Source organism: Mauremys reevesii, linkage group 16 (assembly GCF_016161935.1).
Source record: "Mauremys reevesii isolate NIE-2019 linkage group 16, ASM1616193v1, whole genome shotgun sequence".
In the NCBI taxonomy this organism is placed as follows: Eukaryota; Metazoa; Chordata; order Testudines; family Geoemydidae; genus Mauremys; species Mauremys reevesii.
In genome coordinates, this window is record NC_052638.1 from 41,332,663 (window position 1) to 41,344,683 (window position 12,021).

Genomic DNA, 12,021 nt, shown 5'->3' on the forward strand with positions numbered 1-12,021 from the left:
TTTAACTCCTGTCCTGCCTAGAACTAGGGGTTGCCAAATGAAATTAATAGGCAGCAGGTTTAAAACAAATAAAAGGAAGTTCTTCTTCACGCAGCGCACAGTCAACTTGTGGAACTCCTTACCTGAGGAGGTTGTGAAGGCTAGGACTATAACAGCGTTTAAAAGGGGACTGGATAAATTCATGGTGGTTAAGTCCATAAATGGCTATTAGCCAGGATGGGTAAGAATGGTGTCCCTAGCCTCTGTTCGTCAGAGGATGGAGATGGATGGCAGGAGAAAGATCACTTGATCATTGCCTGTTAGGTTCACTCCCTCTGGGGCACCTGGCATTGGCCACTGTCGGTAGACAGATACTGGGCTAGATGGACCTTTGGTCTGACCCGGTACGGCCGTTCTTATGTTCTTATGCCTGCCCGGGAGCCATGCAAGGAGTCTGCCCCTGAGACAAGTGCTGGGGCTTAGCTTCCACCCGGACTGCAGCAGCTTCGCATTCGCCTACACTCTCAGCCCCTCCACCTGCTCACCCCTGGAACAACCGGCCCTCGGGGGAAGGCTCATGCTAAGGGAGACGGAGTCTTATGGCACAGCCCAGGCCCGTGGCTTTCAATCATTAAAGCTAAGGATGCAATGAACCAAACGTAGTTCTCAGCTGCGCGCCTCTAGGTCAGTTCCAGGCACTTCGATTTAGTCAAGGGCCCTGGATGGCCCTTGGAATGACAGAACCAACCTTTATGTGCGAGAAACGATCAGTTGGGCGATCAGGCGCCCCATGGCCATTTACACGGGTTCCCCCGTTATGCTCACAGGCCGAGACGGAATGGTGTCTCGATGGCCGGCAGGCACCAGAATGAAGTCAGCACCTCTACAGTCCTAGGACCTGCCCCAAGGCAGCCGATTATAGCCATTCGAATACGAACTAAGCTTAAACTGACCTAGTCCCACCTCTTCACATTCTGTGCTATTTAAATAACAGCCACCCTAGTGTCCTTCCCCTGCTCCCGAGACGGAGCCTCTTAGTCAAACTTCCGAAATTCTCTCTCACCCATTGAAAACCCTGCTTCAATTCCCCATCTGATCTCAAACCCCTGCTCCATTCCCCATGCTCCTCTGTCTCCAGATGCCACTTACAGGCTACAGGGGACGTGGACTTGCTTTCCTCCGGTGGAGATGCTGCAGGGCTCACACTGGCTGTGCTGGTGGTGGAGGCCCATAATTGCCCTAGTTAGAGAAGGGAAAGGCCCATTATTCCCCCCTCTGGGGGCCTGGGGATCCCCTGCCTGCACACACGTGGGTTTGGCCCCATTTCCTGATTCTTTTCCAGGGGGCCCGTGCTGGGAAGTGTTCCCTGTGGCTATGTGTAGCACTGCAAGGCAGAGCAGCAGGTCTTGTTCTGACAAGTGGCTCTTGCAGGGAGCCGAAGCCGCGCGCTGCCCCCTCTGTCTCGCAGCAGATGCTGTAGCTGCAGAGTTGTTCCGGTCGCACTTTGAAGTAGCAGACTGAGACCATTTATAGCTGCGCTTTCAAAGGCCCCATTGATAAAGCTGAAGATATTATTGCGGCATATCACCGTGCTGGCTAGAGTCCAGAGAGCTGCTGCCAGCGGGAGGGGAATGTGCTTCTCCCTTAGCTTCAGTCCCTTCTCCATTTCCCTGCCTCTCCCTGGCTTGCCTTATAGAATCATAGAATAGCAGGGTTGAAAGGGACCTCAGGAGGTATCTAGTCCAACCTCCTGCTCAAAGCAGGGCCAATCCCCAACTAAATCATCCCAGCCAGGGCTTTGTCAAACCGGGCCTTAAAAACCTGTAAGGATGGAGATTCCACCATCTCTCTAGGCCCTGGTCTACACTACGAGTTTAGGTCGAATTTAGCACCGTTAGATTGAGTTAACCCTGGACCCATCCACACGCCAAAGCCATTTTTGTCAACTTAAAGGGCTCTTAAAATCGATTTCTGTACTCCTCCCCTACGAGGGTATTAACGCTGAAATCAGCATCACCAGATAGAATTTGGGGTAGTGTGGATGCAATTTGACGGTATTGGCCTCCGGTAGCTATCCCAGAGTGCTCCATCGTGACCACTCTGGACAGCACCGTCAACGCAGATGCACTGGCCAGGTAGATAGGAAAAACCCCAGGAACTTTTGAATTTCATTTCCTGGCAAGCTGATCAGCACGGGTGACCATGCAGTCCCAGAATCGCAAAAGAGCTCCAGCATGGACCAAACGAGAGGAACTGGATCTGATCACTGTATGGGGAGAGGAATCCGTGCTATCAGAACTCCGTTCCAAAAGACGAAATGCCAAAATGTTTGAAAAAATCTGTAAGGGCATGATGGACAGAGGCTACAACAGGGACCCGCAGCAGTGCCGCATGAAAATTAAGGAGTTCAGGCAAGCCTACCAAAAAGCCAAAGAGGCAAACAGCCGCTCCGGGTCAGAGCCCCAGACATGCTGCTTCTACGATGAGCTGCATGCAATTCTGGGGGGGGCCCCCACCACTACCCCACCCTGTTCGTGGACACCTGCAAGGGGGGAGTCTCACACAACAGGGATGAGGATTTGGGGGATGAGGAAGATGAGGAGGAGGAGGATAGCGCACAGCACGCAAGCAGAGAAACCATTCTCCCCAACAGCCAGAAACTGTTTATCACCCTGGAGCCAATACCCTCCCAACCCGGGCTCACGGACCATGAAGCCGGAGAAGGCACCTCTGGTGAGTGTACCTTTGTGAATATAATGCATGATTTAAAAGCCCTGAAGACTTAGGATGCATTCATGGCCAGTACAGCCCCTCCTTTTAAATGGCCAACCCAACGGGTGCTTGGTATGGGAAAAGGAGGGCGCTGCTGTTTGAAACCATTCCCACATGTTATGAAGGTTGAAGAAGCTGAAAGACTGTGGCTTACCGTGGCTGCCTGCAAGCCGAGTTCTTTTGCCCGGCCCTGCGTGTGTGATCTCTCACACCAAACCGGCAGGCCCTCAATATAAGAGGCAAAATGCGACCTTATACCGAAAGCACATGTGCTATGTAATGTTAACAGCTTGGTTCACCGTGAAAGAGTCTACCCATTGTTCTCTAAAATGGGTCTTTTTAAAGAATACTCTCTCTTTTTTTCCTCTCGCAGCTGCAAATGTTTCAACGCTCCCCCTATCATCTCCATCCCAGAGGCTAGCGCAGATAAGAAGGCAAAAAAATGCACTTGTGATGAAATGTTCTCTGAGCTCATGCAGTCCTCCCACACTGAAAGAGCTCGGCAGAATGCGTGGAGGCAAACAATGTCAAAGTCCAGGAAAGCAGAAAATGAACGCGACGACAGGAGGGACGAGCAAGAGGAGAGGTGGCGGCAGCACAATGAGAGGTGGCAGGATGCAATGCTGAGGCTACTGGGGGATCAAACTGATATGCTCCGGCGTCTGGTGGAGCTCCAAGAAATGTAACAGGAGCACAGACCGGAGTAGCAGCCCCTGTATAACCGCCTGTCATCCTCCCCAGGTTCCATAGCCGCCTCACCCAGACGCCCAAGAACATGCGGGGGGGGGCCCTCCGGGCACCCAACCACTCCACCCCAGAGGACTGTCCAAGCACCAGAAGTCTGGCATTCAATAAGTTTGAAGTGCAGTGTGGCCTTGTCCTTCCCTCCTACCCTCATCCATCAACCCACCCGGTGCTTCCCTCCTCACCCACCCCTCCCGGGCTACCTTGGCAGTTATCCCCCTATTTGTGTGATGGATTAATAAAGAATGCAAGATTTTGAAACAATAATGACTTTATTGCCTCTGCAAGAGGTGATCGAAGGGGGAAGGGCAGTTGGAGAAACAGAGCTGTCACACTGTAACCTGGCCAGTCATGAAACTGGTTTTCAAAGCTGCTCTGATGCACAGCGTGCCCTGCTACGCTCTTCGAATCACTCTGGTGTCTGGCTGTGCATAATCAGCAGCCAGGCGATTTGCCTCAACCTCCCACCCTGCCATAAACCTCTCCTGCTTACTCTCACAGAGATTGTGGAGCACACAGCAAGCAGCAATAACAATTGGAATATTGGTTTGGCTGAGGTCTGAGCGAGTCAGTAATGTGCGCCAGCGCGCCTTTAAACATCCAAATGCACATTCTACCACCATTCTGCACTTGCTCAGCCTGTAGTTGAACAGCTCCTGACTACTGTCCAGGCTGCCTGTGTATGGCTTCATGAGCCATGGCGTTAAGGGGTAGGCTGGGTCCCCAAGGATAACTACAGGCATATCAACATCCCCAACTGTTATTTCCTGATCTGGGCAGTAAGTCCCTTCCTGCAGCTGTTCAAACAGACCAGAGTTCCTGAAGATGCAAGCGTCATGCACCTTTCCCGGCCATCCCACGTTGATGTTGGTGAAACATCCCTTGTGATCCACCAGTGCTTGCAGCACCATTGAAAAGTACCCCTTTTGGTTTATGTACTGGGTGCCCTGGTGCTCCAGTGCCAATATAAGGATATGGGTTCCGTCTATCGCCCCACCACAGTTAGGGAATCCCATTGCAGCAAAGCCATCCACTATGAGCTGCACATTTCCCAGAGTCACTACCCTTGATAGCAGCAGCTCAGTGATTGTGTTGGCTACTTGGATCACAGCAGCCCCCACTGTAGATTTGCCCACTCCAAATTGATTCCCGACTGACCGGTAGCTGTCTGGCGTTGCAAGCTTCCACAGGGCTATCGCCACTCGCTTCTCAACTGCGAGGGCTGCTCTCATCTTGGTATTATGGCGCTTCAGGGCAGGGGAAAGCAAGTCACAAAGTTCCACGAAAGTGGCCTTACGCATGTGAAAGTTTTGCAGCCACTGGGAATTGTCCCAGACCTGCAACACTATGCGGTCCCAGCAGTCTGGGCTTGTTTCCCAGGCCCAGAATCGGCGTTCCACGGCATGAACCTGCCCCATTACCACCATGATGTCCAAATTGCCAGGCCCGTGCTTGGAGAGAAGTCTGTGACCATGTCCTCATCACTCTCGTGATCGTGCTGTTGTCGCCTCCTCACCTGCTTTTGCAGGTTCTGCACATACTGCAGGATAATGTGTGAGGTGTTTACAATGCTCACAACAGCAGTGGTGAGCTGAGCGGTCTCCAGGCTTGCCGTGCTATGGCATCTGCAGGAGAGCAGGAAAGCAGAGTTGCAGCGGAATCGGTGGATGACGACAGATGCCATGAGAATAGATATTTATATCGAACGATGAGGGGACCTGCGAGGTGGATTCACGGCACCAGGAGAGCAGATTTGCAGCGAAAGCGATGGAGGATGACTGTTAGCACTGTGCACATTTACTGAGTACCTGGGAGCCCATGACAGTCAACATGGAGAAATTCGCTGTTGAGGCAATATCAGCAGAGCAGAGTTGCAGTGGAAGCAGTGTATGAAGATGGCTTGCAGTCCTACTGCACCGTCTGCTGCCAGCAGTACCCAGGGCACAACAGTGGTGGTGTCGGTGAGCTGAGCTGAGCGGGCTGCACGCTTGCTGTGGTATGGTGTCTGTGCGGAAAAAAGGCGCAAAATGATTGTCTGCCGTTGCTTTCATGGAGGAAGGGGCGCCTGACGACATGTAGACAAAACCACCCGCAACAATGTTTTTGCCCCATCAGGCACTTGGAGCTTAACCCAGAATTCCAATTGGCAGTGGAGACTGTGGGAACTGTGAGAGAGCTACCCACAGTGCACTGCTCCGCAAGGCGATGCTAGCCACAGCGGTGAGGACGCACTCCCCTGACTTAATGTGTTTAGTGTGGGGATACGCAGTCGACTGTATAAAATTGACCAAATTTTGTAGTGTAGCCATACCCCAGGTAACCCATTCCAGTGCTTCACCACCCTCCTAGTGAAACAGTGTTTCCTAATATCCAACCTAGACCTCCCCAACTGCAACTTGAGACCATTGCTCCTTGTTCTGTCATCTGCCACCACTGAGAACAGCCGAGCTCCATCCTCTTTGGAAACCCCTTCAGGTAGTTGAAGGCTGCTATCAAATCCCCCCTCACTCTTCTCTTCTGCAGACTAAACAATCCCAGTTCCCTCAGCCTCTCCTCGTAAGTCATGTGCCTCAGCCCCCTGATCATTTTCATTGCCCTCCGCTGGATGGTCGCCAATTTGTCCACATCCCTTCTGTAATGAGGGGACCAAAACTGGACACTACTCCAGGTGTGGCCTCACCAGTGCCGAATAGAGGGAAATAATCACTTCCCTCAATCTGCTGGCAGTGCTCCTACTAATACAGCCCAATATGCTGTTGGCCTTCTTGGCAATGAGGGCACACTGCTGACTCATATCCAGCTTCTTGTCTACTGTAATCCCCAGGTCCTTTTCTGCAGAGCTGTTGCTTAGCCAGTCGGTCCCCAGCCCGTAGCGGTGCATGGGATTCTTCCTTCCTTGTCTGCACTTGTCCTTGTTGAACCTCATCAGATTTCTTTTGGCCCAATCCTCCAATTTGTCTAGGTCATTCTGGACCATATCCCTACCCTCCAGCGTATCTACCTCTCCCGCCAGCTTAATATCATCCATGAACTTGCGGAGTGTGCAATTCATCCCATCATCCAGATCATCAATCCCATCATTCATGGGAAGCCCAAACAAGCAATGACTCAGGGTGTGGGCCCCTGGAGTCCACTCCTCTCTTCAGCTTTTCCTGTGTTACCATGGCCCCGGATGGCTGATGGGGATAGTGGCTCTTCTCTCTGCAGCCCGTGTCCCCGTGGAGGTGTTGTGGGAACTGCTCTCCCCTTGACAGGCATGTTGGGTTGGCCAGTGGCCACCGGGTGCAGCTTGGGGTGAAAATGCTTTGGACAAGTGCTGCTGGTAGGTGGCACCTCACAGTGCACGGGGGTGGTTCTTCCTTTCCCCTGTTATGCTTATAAGAAACATTCTACTTCAAAGTACTACTAACCCCCCCCCCCCCGCGACTGGCAGGGACAGTGCAAGCTCTGCCTAGCCAACCCCCCTTGCCCATGAAGGCACATGCAGCCATGTTGTTCCAAAGACACCCTCAGATGCTTCCAGGCACATGGCAGCTACCACAGGGAAGCCTGGCAGCTGGGTCACCGTCAAGAGAACTGCGCTTGGGAAGGGAAGGGCCAGGGCTGGTGACAGCCAGGGGAGAACTGCGCTGCTGGAGCTAACAGGGCTTGTGTGAGCTCTGAGCAGCTCAGGCCTGCCAGGGGCTTCCACCTCTGTCAGTAACTCGCTGCCCTCTCTGGCCCCTGCGGCCGGGGGATCTCAAAGCACTTCACAGTCCCCTGATGGATGGAGCATTACCCCACGTCAGGGGGAACTGAGCCAGGCTGATACGGTGTGTCAGCAGCAGAGCTGCGCCTAGAGCAGGGGTACCCTGCGTGCCGGTCCTGCTATGCACCATGGCTGCCTGCAGCCTGCAAGCCCCCACGTGCCCAGAGAGGGCTGTTGGGAAGGAGGAGGAGGCGGACACCACTGGGCCTGGAAGCAGCAGCAGGAATCAGCCGTTGGATAATATTTCAATTCCTCTCTGGCAGATTTGCCGCTTCAGGCATCAACAAGAACCCAAAGGCACATGACAATCAGCTGGGCCATGTCCCTCCCTCCCGCCCCCCAAACACACTCGCCTTTATCCCCAGCCCCGGGAGGGACAGAGCAGCCAAAGGCTGTGGAATGGGAGCTCCCGCCTGGCGCGCTGTAGCAGGCAGGGCACCGTGCTGGCGTGCTCACACCGTGCACCGGGGCGTGGGAGAGCGGGCGCAGGACTCCAGTTCCCTGGCGGCTGGCATGGGAGGTGGGGAGAGGAGCTGGGGGTAGATATGGGGCTCCTCAAGCTGAGGGGCAGGGGCAGCTGGAGGGCTGTGGGAATGGAAACGAGGGCAGAGTCATAGCAGAGCTAAGTGAGGGGGCCGGGCCAGGCCGTCCTTTGCCAGCTCTCACTCTAGATGGGGCGAGCGTTGGCAAACGAAGGGCAGCAGAGAGCCTGTGTGTTCTTGCTCGGCGGTAGCTGCAGCGGGGCTGGAGTGCGGAGTAGCCGGGCAGAGGTTTGTGTGTGAGGACGCTGCTCTCAGAGGTGAAGGCAGGGTGCTATTGAGCCCTGACCAAACCCAGGGCTGGTGCCACTACATCCTTTCCTGCCTTGAGGCCAGAGGCCTCCAGGATCGGGTCCCTTCTTTGGGGGCAGGGCGGTTGGGCTGGGGGCAAATGAGCCAGTTCAGTGCTGAGGTGCCGCCTCGACCCCTGGGCTCCCCACGTGGTCTGCACTGTACTTGGAAGCTCAGACCAACCCCTGGGGCCAGAGATCCCATCTCTGCCCTGCTCTTGTCAATGCTCTCATGGGGGCTGGATCACGCCCAGCCGAAGGCCTGGGTGGCTCCCCTGGCAACCACCAGGAAAACAAGTTAGAGGAGGAGGCTGACGGTCAGCCCTGCAGCTAGGGCTGGCTCTGGGTGGGGGAGGGCTTCAGACGCATCACCTGGAGCTGTTTTGGTTCTTGACTTGCTGAGCGGTAGAAGGAACCCGCCGTCTGGGCGCAGGGGAACGGGCAGCTGCTTTCTAGCAAATTCCTGCAGCTGGGGCCCGGCCTGGCATCCCTGCAGCTTCCCCCGCTGGTACCCAGAGGAGAGCGCAGGCCTGCCCTGCGTCCGGTTCGAGGGGACGGGCTCGTGGGCTGTAAGTGCTGGCCTGGGGAGCAGGTGTCAAACCCAATGGGCTAAAGGCAGAACCCGAGGGACAGAAGGCACCAACGTGTAACAGGGAGAGAAATGAGCCTCTGGAGCGAGTGAGCTGGGGCTGTGGTGAACTCTGTCCGCTGGAGGACTGAAATCGAGGTTGGACGTCTTTCCCCATTAGCTCAGCCAGGCATTATTCGGCTTGAGCCCCTGGAAGTGCTCTGGCCTGTCTTGTGCCCACAGTCAGATGAGCAGCTAGTCCCTTCTCGCCTGGCCCCCTAGGACTGTCTCTTCCCCCCCAATTCCCACTGCTGGCACCTGGCACCAGCACCACGGTCTCCATGAGCCAGCAGGATCTATTGCTGCTGTCCACATCCAGTGCTGCGTATTCTCCATTCCCGTGAAGTCCCAGGTCCCTGGCCAGGTTCTCCATGGCATTCTCTGGTACCCACAATGCCCTGCAGCTGCTGCCTGGCCTCAGGGCTCGGGTCTCTGCTGTGCCTTGCCTAGCATCACAAGAGGATTTCCACTTGTGGAGACAGTGCTTGGCACCCGAAGTCAGAATGGCTGCATGGAGCAATGGATCTGGGGGAACCACGTGTCACACTTACGCCCCCTTCCCTGCACCATGCCTGGGGGTGAGAAGCAGGCTCAGTGCTCCACCACCGGGGCCCCTTTCAGTACAGCTCATTTTTCTGCTGCTCACAACTACAATGCAAACATTTTTGCACCTGCCAGAGGCCTCTGTCAAGGAAAGGCTTTTCCTGCTTTGTCCTGAGGCTGCTGGGCTAATCCAAAGCTCTTCTCTCTCCACTTGTGCAGGGGCAAGACGTTTCTTCCTGCTGAGCCAGCCAGGCTGAAATGATCGTCACAGGAAAGCTCACGAGCTGTGGATTCAAAAGTTGCCCAAATGCTCCAAGAGGTGAGGCCTGTGGGTGCTTCACAGGACGGACTTTGCACCGTTTGTCCGGATTCCTTTACAGACCTCGCCGGCATGACTTGCTGAGGCAGTTCAAGGTTGGGCTCCTTGGTCCCTTTAATGAATTCCCACCTGCCCTTTGTTAGGTTGCAGGGTTGGAGCTGGTAAGAACATAAGAGCGGCCAGACCGGGTCAGACCAAAGGTCCATCCAGCCCAGTGTCCTGCCTGCCGACAGTGGCCAATGCCAGGTGCCCCAGAGGGAATGAACAGAGCAGGGAATCAGCAAGTGATCCATCCCCTGTCGCCCATTCCCAGCTTCTGTCCGTCAGAGGCTAGGGACACCCAGAGCATGGGGTTGTGTCCCTGCCCCTCCAGGCTAATGGCCATTGATGGACCCGTCCTCCAGGAACTTCTCTAGTTCGTTTTTGAAGCCTGTTTTACGTTTGGCCTCCACAACAGCCCCTGGCAGCGAGTCCCACAGGGAGACTGCGCTGTGTGAAGTGCTGCCTTTGGCCAACTCGCTGCCGCTAATGGCATGGGGTGACCCCGTGTGATGTGAAGGGGTAAATAACTTCCCTACGCATGACTCTCCAGCCCTGTCGGGGGGGCTCCGCGGCGCCACAGCTCTGCGTGCGAAGATTCTGGGCTGGCAAGCAGAAGGGCCGTGCGGGCCGTGCTGTGAGCCATGAGTCACACATCAATATAGCACGGGGCTGAGTGAGTGTCCGTGCTCGTGCTGGGCCATGGCTGAACCCCCTACCCAACTCCCAGGGAACCTCCCACTCAATGAGCCTTCTATAGACACTGCTTACCTCTGTGGCAGGGGGGCCGGGGGGAGATGGGATCTAACCAGCCCTGACCACCACAGGGCAAAGTCTTGTTGCCAAGTGCCCTGACTTCTGAGCAGCCGACAGACATATTGCCCTGGGCATGACTCTACTGACATTGGCAGGAAGGAATCTGGCCCATTGGATTTTCCAGCGTCTGTTCTGCAGCACAGAATGCATTTGTGCCTCCAGAGAGAAAGCTTATGCCTGTGAATAGAGATGGGGCTGTCTGCAGCGAGCGGGCAGGGGAGAGCACCTGTGTGGGACCCGCCGGGTGTCTGCAGCGAGCGGGCAGGGGAGAGCGCCTGCGTGGGACCCGCCGGGTGTCTGCAGCGAGCGGGCAGGGGAGAGCACCTGCGTGGGACCCGCCGGGTGTCTGCAGCGAGCGGGCAGGGGAGAGCGCCTGCGTGGGACCCGCCGGGTGTCTGCAGCGAGAGCCCCGCAGGACAGTGCCTGCGTGGGACCTGCCAGGTGTCTGCAGCGAGCGGGCAGGGGAGAGCGCCTGCGTGGGACCCGCCGGGTGTCTGCAGCGAGCGGGCAGGGGAGAGCGCCTGCATGGGACCCGCCGGGTGTCTGCAGCGAGCGGGCAGGGGAGAGCGCCTGCGTGGGACCCGCCGGGTGTCTGCAGCAAGAGTCCTGCAGGACAGTGCCCGCGTGGTACCCGCTGGGTGTCTGCAGCGAGCGGGCAGGGGAGAGCACCTGTGTTGGACCCGCGGGGTGTCTGCAGCAAGCGGGCAGGGGAGAGCGCCTGCGTGGTACCCGCTGGGTGTCTGTGGCGAGTGGCCCCGCAGGACAGTGCCCGCGTGGGACCTGCCGGGTGTCTGTGGCGAGTGGCCCCGCAGGACAGTGCCTGCATGGTACCCGCCGGGTGTCTGCAGCAAGCGGGCAGGGGAGAGCGCCTGCGTGGTACCTGCCGGGTGTCTGTGGTGAGTGGCCCCGCAGGACAGTGCCCATGTGGTACCCACCGGGTGTCTGCAGCGAGTGGCCCCACAGGACAGTGCCCGTGTGGTACCCGCCGGGTGTCTGCAGCGAGTGGCCCCACAGGACAGTGCCCGTGTGGTACCCGCCGGGTGTCTGTGGTGAGTGGCCCCGCAGGACAGTGCCCATGTGGTACCCGCCGGGTGTCTGCAGCGAGTGGCACCACAGGCCAGGCATTTCCAGCCGTTCTACCCACCACCTGCCCACGGTGGAAATCCCCTTGGAGGGCACCAGTGCTTTGTTGTCAGCCCCCTTGCTGGGGTCGGTGCCGGGTCACAGCGCTGCCCACCAGGCACTGAGGAAGGGGTGCAATTACACAGGCTCTCAGGGATGTTTCATAACCCCTCCTGTAGCTGCCCTTCAGTGCGCTCCTTGCATGCGATGCTGTCATGTGGCTGACCACCCTCTTTTGAAGGAGGAGCTGAGCAAACTGCCTTTAAAGTAGGGAAGAGAAAGGGTTCTTTCTTTGTCCTGCGCTCCGGCTAATCGATTACATTGGCAAGGGATAAATACAGCAGCTGGGCTAGGAAGTGGAGTTGAGGAGGGTTTGGAAACCGGGAAGGGGCTGGGGCCGAAGGCCCGGGCTCTCCCTCCTGTTCCAGTCAGGATTGCAGAGAGTGAGAGACCCGCACCCTGAATGCAGAGGAGCACAGAGT